Source organism: Lontra canadensis, unplaced genomic scaffold, assembly GCF_010015895.1.
Source record: "Lontra canadensis isolate GAN:19392208 unplaced genomic scaffold, GSC_riverotter_1.0 scaffold111, whole genome shotgun sequence".
NCBI classification, from domain to species: Eukaryota; Metazoa; Chordata; class Mammalia; order Carnivora; family Mustelidae; genus Lontra; species Lontra canadensis.
Window position 1 is genome coordinate 5,899,737 of NW_022631105.1, and position 14,708 is coordinate 5,914,444.

The following is a 14,708-nucleotide window of genomic DNA, read 5'->3' on the forward strand; positions in this document are numbered from 1 at the left end:
GGCTATTGCGAATAATGGTGAAAAAAAATGAGGGTGCAAACACGCCTTCCAGATCCTGGTTTCATTTCCTTTGGATTAATACCCAGAAGTGGGATTGCTGGATCATAAGGTAGTTGTATTTTTTATTTCTTTGAGGAACCTCCATGTTGTTTTCCAAGGCTGCACCAACTTACATCACCACCAACAGTGCACAAGGGGTCCTTCCCAACACCTGTCTCTTGTCTCCTTAATGACAGCCATTCTGACAGGTGTAAGGTGGTATCTCATTGTGGTTTTGATTTGCGTTTCCCTGATGTTGCGCACTTGTTTAGGAAAATTTCCATTCAGGTCCTCCGCTCATTAAGAAAAAAAAATTAAAAAATATATATATATTTGACACAGAGAGAGAGAGAGGAACTGGAGAGGCAGGAGAGGGAGAGGTAGAAGCAGGCTCCCCACAGAGGAGGGGGAGCCTGATGTGGGGCTCGATCTCAGGACCCCGGGATCATGACCCAAGCCAAAGGCAGTTGCTTAACCAACTGGGCCACCTAGGAGCCCCTCTGCTCATTTTTTTAAAAAGATTTTTTTGTATTTATTTGACACACAGAGAAATCACAAGCAGGCAGAGAGGCAGGCAGAGAGAGAGGGGGAAGCAGGTTCCCTGCTGAGCAGAGAGCCTGATGCGGGGCTCGATCCCAGGACCCTGAGATCATGACCTGAGCGAAAGCAGAGATTTAACCCACTGAGCCACCCAGGCGCCCCTTCTGCTCATTTTTTTATATGAGATTTGTTGTTGTCGTTGTTACTGAGTTGCGTGAGTTCTCTGTATATTTTGGATATGAATCCCTTATGAGATATATGATTTGCAAATAATTTCTCTTCTTCCTTAAGTTGCCTTTTCATTTTGTTGGTTTCCAAATGCTTTTAGTTTGATGCAGTCCCTCAACCAGGTTACTATTAAGATGATCCCATGGATGGAGAATGGGGTGATAACTGGGGGAGGAGACTTTCTAGGATGTCACGGGCCCCTGAGGGCGAGGACAGCGGAGAGTGGTGAACGTCAGCTTGGGCTTCAAGGACATACGACCCGTGTGGTTCTCCAGGGTCCCACCCCCAGAAGGACTCTGCACTTAACCTAGGCTCTACTAGCATGGTCTTGAAATGCTTAACTTTTGAACACAGGCCCCGCATTTTCACTTGATGCTGGGCTGTGCAATGTATGTAACTGTTCCCCGGCTTTAGAAGGTCAAGGTTTAAACCTGGATTCAGAAGGCCAAAGAGGGGTAGGGCAGGGAGACAGGGTGGAGGGCAGCCAGGTGAGCACAGGGCAGGAATGACGGTGGATGATTGGGGTTGATAAGATTAAGGGATGAAGCTGAATTGCAGAGGGACCCAGGTCAGGATGAGGAAGAGAGGCTCAGGGCAGGTGGGTGGCAGTGGCAAACACAGAACCTCTAATGAGGCCAAAGTCTCAGACACCGGCTTCTGATCCGGCCCTTGCTGGCTCCAATTCATTACCTTGGCTGCTTTGATCTTTTTGCCCCATCCCCCCTACAGAACTCCCCATTTGCCGAAGCAAGGGGTGCCAGGCTAGCAAGCACCCACTTGCAAACTTACGGCACGTGAGTTTGGAGGCGGCTGGGGGCTGAAGGAGTGAGGGTCAAGATGCTGAGCCCGTCGCACGGCAGAAGGCAGTGGCCAGGCAGGAAGCCCCGGGGTGACCGGAGACCCCACACTCCAGTCTGCGATCAGCACCATACAAGGCAGGAGTGCTAGTCAGGCTCCTCGGCCACCGAACTTGTGCCCTAGGTGCTTCCTCTCCAGCTCGGAGACATCTTCTTTTATTATCACGGCCACTGCCCCATTCTTATTGGCTTTTTGCTAAAGGTGAAAAGATGATACATTATCATACATTTCCACGTCACTGTGGGGCTGGAGGAAGCCCAGGCAAACAGCTCAGACTGACAGCCAGACCATGAGGGCCTGGGAGGGGGCTGGTGGCGGTGCTGGGCTCAGAGAGAGCAGAATGAGAGGGGCGGCTCCACGGGCTCTGCTTCTGCAGGACCAGCACCCACGCTCCACGCACCAGCCTCTGTCCCTGTCCTCTCTTTGGTTTGTTTCTCACTAGGATCTGGCACAGTTTTGTTTTACAAAGTTCCTTGAGTGAGTTGTGCGAAGGGGAAGGAAGTAAGTATTCATGCATTCTCGTTGAAGGGAGGTGGGCTTTGCAGGTGGGGAACCTAAAGGAGGGGACCCTTGGGGGATTAGCAGAGGCCACGGGTCAGCTCTTGTCCACAGTTAAGAGTGTCCCTTTCATGTAGTGGGGGAAGCTCTGTGTCTTACTAAGGAGGGAGGACCCCGGCAGCATGCCCACCACTTTCGGATGCCCAGGCACCCCTGTGGCCGGGACCCTATGTACGCTGGCTTTACTTCACCCTAGACGCGAGCCTGCCAATAGGCAACATCCCAAGACACAGCTAGATTTTCACTTGGGTCTGTCTCTGAAACCTTCAGTCATCCCTGAAAGACATTATTACTTCTCCTCATCCTTCTCTTCTCCCTCCTCCTCCTCCTTCTTCTCTTAAAGATTTTATTTATTTATTTGAGAGAGAGAAAGAGTGAGAGCACACAAGCAGGGGCAGAGGCTGAGGCAGAGAGAGAGGCAGACTCCTTGCTGAGCAGGGAGCCCGACATGGGACTCGATCCCAAGACCCTGGGGTCATGACCTGAGCCGAAGGCAGACGCTCAACCAACTGAGCCATCTGGGCGCTCCAGCACATTTCTTCCTTTTGACAAAGTGGTGCCAAGCCCTGTAAGGGGCAATGGGGCACCGTCCTGTACCAGAATCCTATCCTGAGCCCTCTTCGACAGCATGAGTATCCCTTCCAAGCTGTTTCTGGGAAGAAGCTTTTGTGTCTATGTTAGGGTGAGCGTGCTCCTGCCTTTGCTTGTACATAGTTAAAAAATTCTTCAGATATTTGAGTATTTCATTTATTCAAGTGTATCTCTTACTATCTCAACATTATAATTTCTCCTGGAAGGCGGGCCCCAATTCTGAAAAATTAGCTCTTCTGGGTAAAGATTAGACACTCTCGCACCTCAACGGGTGCTTCATCTCTGACTCTTAAGCCATCAGAGTCTGTCCCAGTTAAATCCAGATTCCACCCATGGGAGGTCTCCTTTTCAAGCTTCTGGTCTCGGTTCTGGACCAGCTGGAGCCGGCAGCTGAGGGCCCTCCCCACAGGAGGGGTCTAACGGTGCACCAGCAGGAACTCCTGGAGGCCTGCCTGGGAGAAGCGTCCTCACTCACACCAGTTGGCTGGACCTCTAGCGTATTGCCCTGAGGGATGGTGCTGACTTCCCAGTGCACGAGCCGAAGGGTCCGCCCAATGTGGGTGTTCAGGTCTGTTAGCAGGCTGCCTTTGCTCTGGACACAATTCAAGGCTTTTCCAGCATTGTAGGGGCTGAGAGCCAGTGTTTTCCGGAGGCCTCTGTGGCTTTGGAGATTTGCGAGCCCTCAGGGTAGAAAAGGCTTCTCTGCCATGGGGTTCCTTGGTGGGTTCCCACGCCAAGAATATTTCCCAGAGTTCCTCTAACCACTGGGTTTTTCTGTTGCTCAGGAAATGCGCCACAATTCTGCTTTTTCCTGGGTTTGCCCTCAGGCTGTCACCGGCAAGGGCCCAGGATGCTGAGACGGTCTTCCTGTTCCAGGGGCCTGAGCTCCACGGTGCCCCCCGGTCTCACGAGAGACTGTCCAACCTGCTTTGTCCTTGAGAATCCCTCCCTGTGTCCATGTTCTTCAGGGTTTTGGTTTCCAAACAAGGCAGCCACAGCCTGGAACTCCCCTCGGGATAGTCACTGACTGGGAAAACGGTGACGGAAGGCCATCATGCAGACCTAAGGCGTCTTTCCATGTGCAGATATGAACGCCCTGGCCCCGGCTCTTGGGGATGTGGTCCTGAGTGAGGACAGAGGGGCCTACAGACAAATAAGGGTCACATGTGGTCAGATGCAGAGACCGAGGTGTGCCTAGGGTACAGAGGAGGGACGTCTGTCCCCTGGTCCAGGGCTGGGGCAGGGCTTTATCAAAGGCCCCCGAGGGGTAGCCTTTTGTGCTGGACCTTGAAAGAGGACAGTCCTTGCGAGGCCAAGGAATGTGGGGCTGATTGCGTGCGAAAGGAGCTGATGGGGGGGGCAGCGGCTAGCCTGAAGGATCACGGTCAGCAGCTGGTCGCAAAGTACAGGCAGACAAAAAAAGTGGAAACAGCTCGAAGTCCATCAACAAGTGAATGGATAAACCGATGGTGGTTGATTCATATGATAGATGATTGCGCCATAATAAAAAGGAACAGACTGGTACTGACCCCTTCCACACGGGTAAGCCTCAGCGATGTTGTTCGTGTGAAAGAAGCCAGATACAAAAGGACAAAATACCTTACAATTCCATCCACAGGAGGTTCTAAAAGGGGCCAAACATCTGAACAGTGGTTGCCTCTGGGCAGTGGCAGCGGGAGAGGGCACTGGCCAGGAGGGGGTATGACAGAACTTTCTGGGGCTGGTGAGAATGTTCCATGTCTCAACGGGGAGAGGGAGTTGGCTTACATGTGTGTATACACATGTGTAAGGTGTATGCATTTGGAAAAACTCATTAAAGGGTGTATGGGCTAGGCTGAAAAGTGGCTCTCCGGGAGGACCACATCCTAATCCTCAGAACCTGTGAATAAATAACTTTATGGAGCAAAAGGAACAGCACAGCTGTGATGAAGTTAAGGGCACCCAGATGGGGGCATTTCCCAGGTGTAACCATGGAGTCCTCAGAAGAGGGGGGCAAGAGGCCAGAGGAGGCAGGTCTCCGAGAGCAAGAGGTTGGAGCTCTGGGAGGAAGGGGGTCATGAGCCAAGGAATGTTCTAGAAGATGAAGAAGGCAAGGAAGTAGATTGTCCACTCACAGCCTACAGAAGGAACGAACCGCTCATACCTTGACTTTGGTCCGGTTTGATTTTGGACTTCTAACACCCAGAATTCTCTATAGGAGAATACCTTTGTTTTAAGACACTAAGTGTGTGAGCATTTTTTCCAGCAACAAGAAAACCAATACACATAGCTCTGATCTGTACATTTCCTTGCATGTTAATTCCATCTCAAAGGGGAAAAAGGAAGAACCAAAAACCAATATGGGACTCTACTTAATAAGACGTGTGCTGAAGTGTATACTTGTATACAGCTTGCCTTGGAATGCATAAAAAAAATGGAAAAACGAATGGATAGGTATGCGTAATAAGGCAGATCTTGTAAAATGTTCATAGTAGAGTCTAAGTAGCTGATCTATGAGTTTGCACTGTAAATTCCCCTCCAACTTTCTATATGTTTGACAGTTTTCACAGTAAAAGACTGGGGGAAAAGGTGGAAACTTGACCCTTGTTGGAAAGTTCCAGAATGGCGAGCAGTTCTGCACGGCAAGGTTGTCTGCTTTGCAGAGGGATTGGTGGGTGCAGCTGGAGAGACAGACGGGGGCCAGATGTGGAGGGGATGGGGACTTCTTCCTGGAGGCACTGAGGAGCCAAGGCAGTGTTGTAAACAGAGGGTAGCAGATGTGGGTTTGCCTCTTTACCTCTCATGGCACAAGTCACACCCCAACTGGATTTTCTGCACAGCTGTTTACCTGACTTGAAATGCTAGTTGTCTGGAGTGGAGTTCGGAGAGAAGTTGGCAACTAGCCGAAGGGCTCCGTTCCCCTATGTTTGCATCAGCATTAGTGGGGGTGGCAAAGCTAGGACGGATCCAGGTCTGAGAGTGCACAGTCTGTAGGAAGAGGGTAATTAATTCTAGCCTTATCTTTATGGCCTGCCTGTTCCTGGAGGTAAGAAACATGAAGAAACAAAAAGAAAACTGTGGTACAGACAGAGTCATGGAGGTGCTAATTCAGTAAAATGGTGAAGAAAAAGCCCAGGGTCAGGGTTTAGGCTCTCTGGATTCAACTATTAGTTACAACATTTTCCTAGCTGTGTGACCTTGGGCAGGTCACTTAACCTCTCTGAGGTTCGTTTCCCATTTGTAAAATAGGAATCACACTAGTCAGCGCCTTCTAGGGTTGCTAGGAGGATTACCACAAGTGAGGGAAAGGGACTCGCCATGAAGTACTTGGTATCATGTAGCCCATGCTGGAGAAACATTCGGCATTGTAGCACTGTTCACTGATCACTTCTCAATAAACATGGCAGAAGCAGGAAGCTTCTCAGGACTCCTGGCCTGTGCCATTTCTCCAATGTCTCTAGCTCTCTCTCTCTTTTTAAAGGGTTTATTTATCCATCTGACAGACAGAGATCACAAGTAGACAGAGAGGCAGGCAGAGAGAGGAAGAGAAGCAGGCTCCCTGCTGAGCAGAGAGCCCGATGTGCGGCTCGATCCCAGGACCCTGTGATCATGACCTGAGCCGAAGGCAGAGGCTTTAACCCACTGAGCCACCCAGGCGCCCCTCTCTCTTTTTTTTTAAGTGTCCAGCGTGGAGCCCAATGTGGGGCTTGAGCTCACGACTGTGAGATCAAGACCTGCGCGGAAATCAGAAGTCAGATGTTTGTTTAATGGACGGAATCACCAGGTACCCCTCTCCAATGTCTTTCAAAATGATTATTAAGTGCCTAACTGTGGTCTACACTATTTGGAGCCTCAGATCTATACTGCATTTCCTCACGGACATTTTCATTTCCTTATCCCAACGGAACCTCCAGCTCAACAAACTCCAAGCAGAACACAGGGTCCATCCAGGTTTCTTGCCTCCTTGGTCACGGGGATGTCAGCGCCGTCCACCTAAATCGTGCAGCCTGATGTCTGACAGTCCTGGCGGACCGGCACTTCCTTCTGTGGCTGCGGCTGCCTCCGGCCCCGCCCACACCACCGAGTCCCTTTCCAGAACAGCTGCTTCATCTCTCACCAGTGCTCCACTCCCCCTGCTATGGTCATTATCGTTTCCCCCACTCCTGCAGGAGACCCTTCTCGGCCTCCCTGCTCCCAAACTTGCCTCCTCCAATCTGTTGGTCTCTGCCAGAATGACCTTTCCACCATGGGGATCTGACCGCTCCTTGTTGTGTCCAGGTCCGCCACAAGGGCTCCCACAGGTTGGCTCCTGTTACGGTGGCTGCTGTGGTCGCTGGGACTCCCATTGCTCCTTGGGATGCAGCTCCCTCCCACGTCTCTGCAGGCTGCCTCTGCTTGGAACCGGTCCACCCCGTCCCCCATCTTTGCCTCATTGCCTTTGACTCTGTGGTTTCCCCTTGACCATCTCCCTCCCAGGCTATGCCCCTGCCCATACCAACCTCCAGTGCAGCCATCATCATCCCTGATTTGATTCACTGTAACCTCGGTCTTTCGTCCCTGCCTCCCTGGTGCGTAGCTCAGATCTGGCATGTTGGAGATATTCTATTCGTATAGTGAGTGAGGTTAATTCCAGGGTAAAGTTGAAGTAAAAGAAAACTCAGCATGCCACCTAGGGTCCTGTTAGGAAACAGCTAGCATTCTCACAGGGGGAATGAAGAGGGTTTAAGGAAGGGACTATTTTCCAAGGCGATCTCATTTACTTGTCAGGACCACCAAGGGGCTGAACCCATGGTATGAGGGAACCCGGGAATGCAGCCCATAAAGGCCAGCCTGCCAGGGCACGGGGCAAGGTGGAAGGTTGAGAAATACATCTGGAGAAGCAAGAACAATGAGCACATTCAGGAATCCTGGTGTCCTTCCATAGACTGGGTCTGGGTCCCAGTCTGAGCACAGTGGAAGGGAAGTGCTCACATCCATGAGAACGTGGCAATTCCAGCTTCCCCTTTGTCAACCAGAAAAGCCATAGTGGCAAGTAAGGAAGTCTGGAGCCATTCCTGGTCCCTGGCAGGGCGGTCACCGGAGCCCTGCAAGACGGACACCCGGTATCCAGCGTATTCTTTGGCGGCCTTAATATGGCAAGCCCCGGTTCTCTTCTGAAACCATACGAAAACTTGGGCTCGTTTCTGTTGCTCACGGCCGACATGAGTGAGTCCATTTTCTACTGCAAACTCAGCACAGAAGTACCTCACTTTTATTCTGTCTTCAGGCCTGGCCACGGGCTCTGTTAGGAAGGATGCTCCCAGACCAAGTTTCTAGGGCAGAACCTAATTGGCTTCCACATCTTCTATTTGGAGCACCCAAATTCAACCGATGTGCCTCGAGCAGACTCAATCCGTGCGCCCTCAGGCAGAGAACATGGTGCTCGGGATCATGGACAAGGCTAATCTGCAGTGTTCCGGATCCCAAAGTAATTCTGTACTACCTGCCATCCTGTTTCCTTTCCCAGGTTAGGGAGTGACAGGAAAGCCTCATTCTATTTGGATCAAGCAAAGGAACCAGCATCGTCCTAGGAGTTAGGCTGAGCTGGGCAATGTTTAAAGAGGCCCGTCAGGGCCCTTTAAAGAGGCCCTGAAGATGTCCCTGGGACATCCTCTGGTAAGGACTGTGGGAGATGCAAACACGCCTGAGCCAGCCCTGACTTCAAGGCTGACCTTCTCGTTGGGGAGGTCAGGCCGCTGCAAAGAACATGCAGGGTAGAGCGTCCGATGGGGGCTTTTGAGCGAGGGTAGGTCGCCTATTGGAGAAAGGGTTGCAGACGCGGCTGAGGCAAGTCTGTCGAGGTGGGGTCAGCGTGATCGCATCAGCCAGGGCTGTCCCTTCTCCCGCGAGACCCAGGACGGGTGGGTGCTCCCGAGGCAGCGGCTGGAGGTTCCGTCCAGCAGGGCGCCGGCGGTCAGGCCGGGCGGCGGGGGACGGGGCTCGGGAGCGGGGACTCCCTGCAAGACCACATCCCTCGGCGCCGGCCTCCGCTAGGGTAAAGAGGGTACCTCGCCCCCCCACCCCCCCGTCAGAGTAAAAGCCCACGGTGCGTCGGGGCGGGACCTCTCCGTCCGCGAGACCACCGCTCCCTGCTCATTGGCTGCTAGAGAGTGAGCAGCAGGCAGGTTGCCCATTGGCTACGAGGATGTGGCCACAGGGCGCTCTTAGCCCCGCCTTCCCACCCCGGCGTGATTGCGAACAGCGCCACCTAGTGTCGGGGTAGCGCGGCTCGCGGAGTTTGGGAACCCCTGTGTGCTGGTTGGAGGCGCTCAGCAAATGTTGCGCGCGTGCCCACGGTGGGCAGGCACTATGCCCCGCGCTGATTTCCCCTCCATGGCAGGGTCAGGCTTGTATGCCCCGGGGGGATAGCACCACCTGTTATGTGGCTTGCCTTTTTGTGTTCTTCATTTTTTGGAGGGTCAGAAGTTTCTAATTTTAATGTCTTTGGATTTATTCCTTTACAGCGGATGCTTTTTGTGTCCTGTTTAAGAAATCCTTCCAGTCTTTTGAGCCGATGGTGCCCAGACTGTGGGGGCTTGGAGCGATGTTCTCAGAGCTTTCTGCTTTGGGACCTGGGGTGCCCTGCTTCCACAGCGGGGTGGGCAGATTCTTTTGCGGCTGAAGACCTGGCTGGGCGGGGGAGGGAGGGGCCACTCCTGGGGTCCTTCTGCTGTGGCTCCCGATTTTCCAAGAAGAGCTTTCCTGAAGATTGCTTCCTGACCATTCTTGTGAGTGTGGAAGGTCTTTCAGTGAGTCGGCAGAAGTGTGCATCGCGGGGCCAGGGTGGGGCAGGATCCAGCTAACATCTCTGTGGATGCTCAGGCAGGGTGGGCTGGGATGGGGTGAGTCCCGCTCAGGACTGGGATGTCTGGTTCCTCAACTGTGTCCCTGGAGCAGATGAGCTGGGGCAGGGAGAAAACTTACTGGAGACCGTGGAGCTGTAGGAAGCATCCCAACTGCCCTCTACTTTTGGAGTTTTGGGGGATATAATGACATGATTGTGACCAATTGCGTCAGGGCATTCCTGATGGGAAACGTCAGGATTTATTGGCTCTTCCTCTTCGGTGGCAGCTGGGTTAGGCGAAGCAACCTGTTCATGGTTTCATTTCCAGCACCCACAGTACCTGCCACATGGGGGTACTAGTAGATATTTGTTTTAAAAAAAAGCATTGATCGTCCTCAAAGAATTGTTACGAAAAAGTGATTTTTTTTTTCTTTTCTCGTTTCTCCGGAAGAAAACTTTTAGTAGCCACTAGGTGGCGAGGTTAATAGCATCTATGTGGCTTAGAGGGAGAATTCAGTTAGGGAATTGGAGATTTGAATTTAAATGGAATCTTGCTCTAATTTTGTTTTTGAACTCAGTCATTAAGTTTAGAAAACATACTGTCCTAAGAAATGTTTGCAAAGTTAAAATAAAGGCCCTGGTGGGTTACTTCCTCAAGCTAAAGAGGGTATGGGTTTCTTCCCATCTTGTTTCTAAATCAGTCCTTTTATGGCTTGACTGGTTATAAATTCTTTCCATTCTTCATTCAGATAAACGAACGCCATTTCAGTTCACCCTTCTGCTCAGAAGTGGTGTTTTACTGTCAGAATCTGGCAACCTCCTTTGTTTATTGCATCTGGCGGATCTGAGCCTGGGAGAAAACCTGGCCCCTTCACAAGCCCCGCCCACAGCTCCCCCTCAGCCACCCTACCTCCCCGCCCTCCTTCCCAGAATCCTCAGAGTCCCTGGTCTACGGTTTTCTCTTCTGCAGGAAATAAGATGTCATGCCCTCCCTGTTTTTTCTTAAAAAACAAACACCCCCTCCCCCAATAAAACCTCAAAAACAATTTATTTGAAAATACAGCTAAGATCACAATCTTGAGGTATCTGTTTTGATGGGGGAAATGAAGATATATATAGATTTAGATATAGATCTATAAAAAAGAGTCTAAGATTTGGAGATAGAGATAGGCAAATAATCCCAAATTTATCTGTTTATCATTATAGTAAAACTGATCTTCTTGTTTGTTCCATGAACAGTTCTGTGAATTTTAATACGTGCATAGATTCACATAACCACCACCATGATCTAGGACCAGTACTATCGACCCCCAAACTCCTCGTGCTACACCTTGTTCAGTCACACCAAGATGTTTCTGTACCACATTGTGCCTGTACTTAATTACAAAAAATATTGTGCCACTTCCTCTGGCTATCACGGCTTCTGCTGAGAAACCACAGAAATTTGGATCATTCTTCTCTATAGGTAACGGGTCATTTTTGTTTGGTTGTTTTCAAGATTTTTTCCTTGTCTTTAGTTTTTAGCAGTTTAGAAGTCTATGCTTGTATTTCTTTGAGTTCATTCTGTGTAGGGTTTATTGTGCTTCCTGAATCTTGATGTTTATGTCTTTCAACAAATCTGGGACTTTTTCATCCATATTTCTTCACATGAACAAAAGTCATTCTTCTGGATACCTTTCATTTGTCTCTCTAGTCTTTCTACCTTTCTGTAGCCTACTCTGTGCCCCCCCAAAGAGTCTTGTTTTGATTACATCAGTAAGCTCTCATGTTCTATGATGGGTTTGGTCAGTAGGGAACACTAGCAAGAGGTAAGAGTGGTATAGCTTGGCTCTTCACTCCCTAAAATCCCTCCCTGAAAGGTCATCTCCGTCTGGCTGTGTTTCTCTTTGAAGGAGAGAGCTCAAATCAAGCACCATCTCCATCAGCTTTCTCTGTCTCTGGCTGAGACACAGTTGTCTCTTTCCTCCTATTGTCTTTGCCTGCTTTTGATCCTTTTGATCCTTTTCCAAATTTAGGCATCCTGAAGGAAAAAAGGTTTATTGATTATCACTGATAGGTTTTATACCAATTGATATAATTAATGACTTTTGCACTAGTCATTATTTTATATTGTTTTGAAATTAACTCAAGTAAAGGAAGACCTGATGTGTACTTTTATTGTGATTATCTCATTCATACAGAAGAGGGTAGAAAATGGATATGTGCAGTTTTCATAAGCCTAATCATAATGTGTCCAACATCTAGCTTAAGAAGAAACTCTGACCACTACTGTAGACCTCTATGCTGTTCTCTGTAGACATACCTTCCTCCTCCCCATTCACCCCTGCTGGGAGGAAACTGCTATCCCAATTTTCCTGTTATCCAACTTCCTGATTTTCATCTTAGTTTTGAGATATGTAGGTATAAATCACACATTCTTCAATTTTGAAGAACTCAAGAGCAAGCACAAAGCTAGGTGTGTCAGGAATGGTCAAGATGGATGATCTTCTGGATGAAGATCAAGACTGGGTTGCCCTACTGCTAGTTGTGGGAGCCTTTGCTGGTGGAAGTTGGGGCAGAGCCAGGAGCACATCTAGCGAAATGCAGAACTCACCAGAACTCACTGGCAAGGCTGTATTATGGGTCGGAAGGAATATGGTCAGTGGCTGACCTCCCACTCACTGGACTCAAACAGAGCAAAGCAGAACCCTTCTGTGGGATCTGTCGATCAACCTATCTATTTAAGACCATCCTTGGCATACCCAGGTGGCAGGATTCCAAGGGAACATGCACAGGGTCCAGACAAGTCAAGTAAAAATAAGAGTCTGACCATCTCACTCTTTGGTCTGATACTGGTTGATCATACCTCAGTTTTTCTTCTCTGACTCTCATTTTTCATGTAGGCCCAAATGACGCTTCTTCTTGAAAGTAATCTATATTTGTTTGACAAATTTATACTGTGAGGTGTCCAATTTTTAGACACTGTTTGATTTATATTTATCACTCAATCCTCCCATTATCCCTGGATTTTAGGCATAATTGCTTCTGTTTTAAAAGTGAAAAGACTGGGGCACCATTGGGCTTCCTTCTCAGTGGAGAGCCTGCTTCTCCCTCTCCCACTCCCTCTGCTTGTGTTCCCTCTCTCACTGTGTCTCTCTCTGCCAAATAAATAAATAAATTCTTTTTTTTTATTTTTAATTTTTTATTAACATATAATGTATTATTAGCCCCTGGGGTACAGGTCTGTGAGTCGCCAGGCTTACACACTTCACAGCACTCACCATAGCACATACCCTACCCGATGTCCATAACCCTACCACCCTCTCCCTCCCCTCCTCCCCCCAGCAACCCTCAGTTTGTTTTGTGAAATTCAGAGTCTCTTATGGTTTGTCTCCCTCCCAATCCCATCTTGTTTCATTTTTTCCTTCCCTACTCCCCAAACCCCCCATGTTGCCTCTCAAATTTTTCATATCAGGGAGATCATATGATAACTGTCTTTCTCTGATTGACTAAATAAATAAAATCTTTAAAAATTAAAAAAAAAAAAGAAGTGAGAAGACTATTGCTTAGAAGGTATTTGTAACTGACCTAACGTTGTGCTGAGATCTGTGCTCTGGTCTTCTGGATTCAGACTCAGAACTTGACCAGAGGACCGTGCTTGCTTCATTCTCCCTGTTGTCTCTCTTTTGGCTCTGCCAGCTGGGGAGCTGCCTGGTCTGAATGCCTGCCTTGTCCAACTCCTTATTTGGGTTTCATGGGACAGTGAGGTTGTCTTTGCTCTTCTTGGTCTTTTGGTTTGTGTCACTTGGAGAATCTGGTAAGCAAGTACTAAATCTGTTGAGATTCTAATTGGAATTGCACTGAATTTATGCATCCATTTGAAGCGAGATGCTGTCTTTATAGAACTAAGTCCTTCCTTCTATGGACATGGTGTATGTATTTCTATTTTTTAAGGTATTTGTAAACATTTCCTAATAATCTTATTAATGTCTTGATTTATATAGGTTTGATCATAAGTAGCTCATTGTTATTGTAAATAGCTTCTTTAAGAAGTTATTTTCTCCTTTTTAAAAAATCAGTAAGGAATTAATTTTTCTCATATACATATATTAAAAGGTGAGCAATCCGGGGCTGGTTTTGCACATGCAGTGATGCTATAGAAGGCACAGGGCTTCTTTGGGCTTCCTTTGAACTATGTCCAGCCCATGGATGGTACCCTTCTGGCTACAAGATGGTTCCTCCAGCTGGAGGTACAGGTTCCTGCTTCCAGGAGGGAATGGATGAAATGGGAGAAGGAAGGAGAGAGTGCCTGCTTCATTGACCACAGTGGCTTCTTCATCTGTAGGAATGCTTTCTGCCTCAAAGTCCGATTTTAACAGAGCTATAGCAACTTAATTTTTATGTAACAAAAAATATTTGTATTATATATAAAATATGTAATTTTTTAAAAAACTTTCTTGTTCTTGTGTGTTTTTTTTTTAAAGATTTTATTTATTTGACAGAGAGAGATCACAAGTGGGCAGAGAGGTAAGCAGAGAGAGAGAAAGGAGGAAGCAGGCTCCCTGCGGAGCAGAGAGCCCAATGTGGGACTCGATCCCAGGACCCTGAGATCATGACCTGAGCAGAAGGCAGAGGCTTAACCCATTGAGCCACCCAGGTGCCCCTAAAATATATAATTTTTATATCCTCTTACCCTCAAAATCTTTCTGACTTGTTTTAGATGTGTTTTTTGTAAACAGTATATGGGTGAATTTTATAAAAATGCCGTCTATCTTGGGGTGCCTGGGTGTCTCCGTTGGTTAGGCATCTGTCTTTCGCTCAGGTCATGATCCCAGGGTCCTGGGATCAAGCCCCCCATCTGGCTCCCTGCTCAGCAGGGAGTCTGCTTCTTCCTTTCCCACTCCCAGTCCCACTCCCCCTGCTCATACTCTCTCTCTTTCTCTGAAATAAATAAAATCTCTTAAAAAATGCAATCTATCTTTGCATTTTAAAGAGACTATTTAGTCCATTTGTACTTACTGCAAATACTCATATAACTTAATTTATAGCCATCTTCTGTTATCTGCTTTCTATTTGTTTTTCTCCCTCTCCTCCCCCTCTCCCTCCTCCTCCT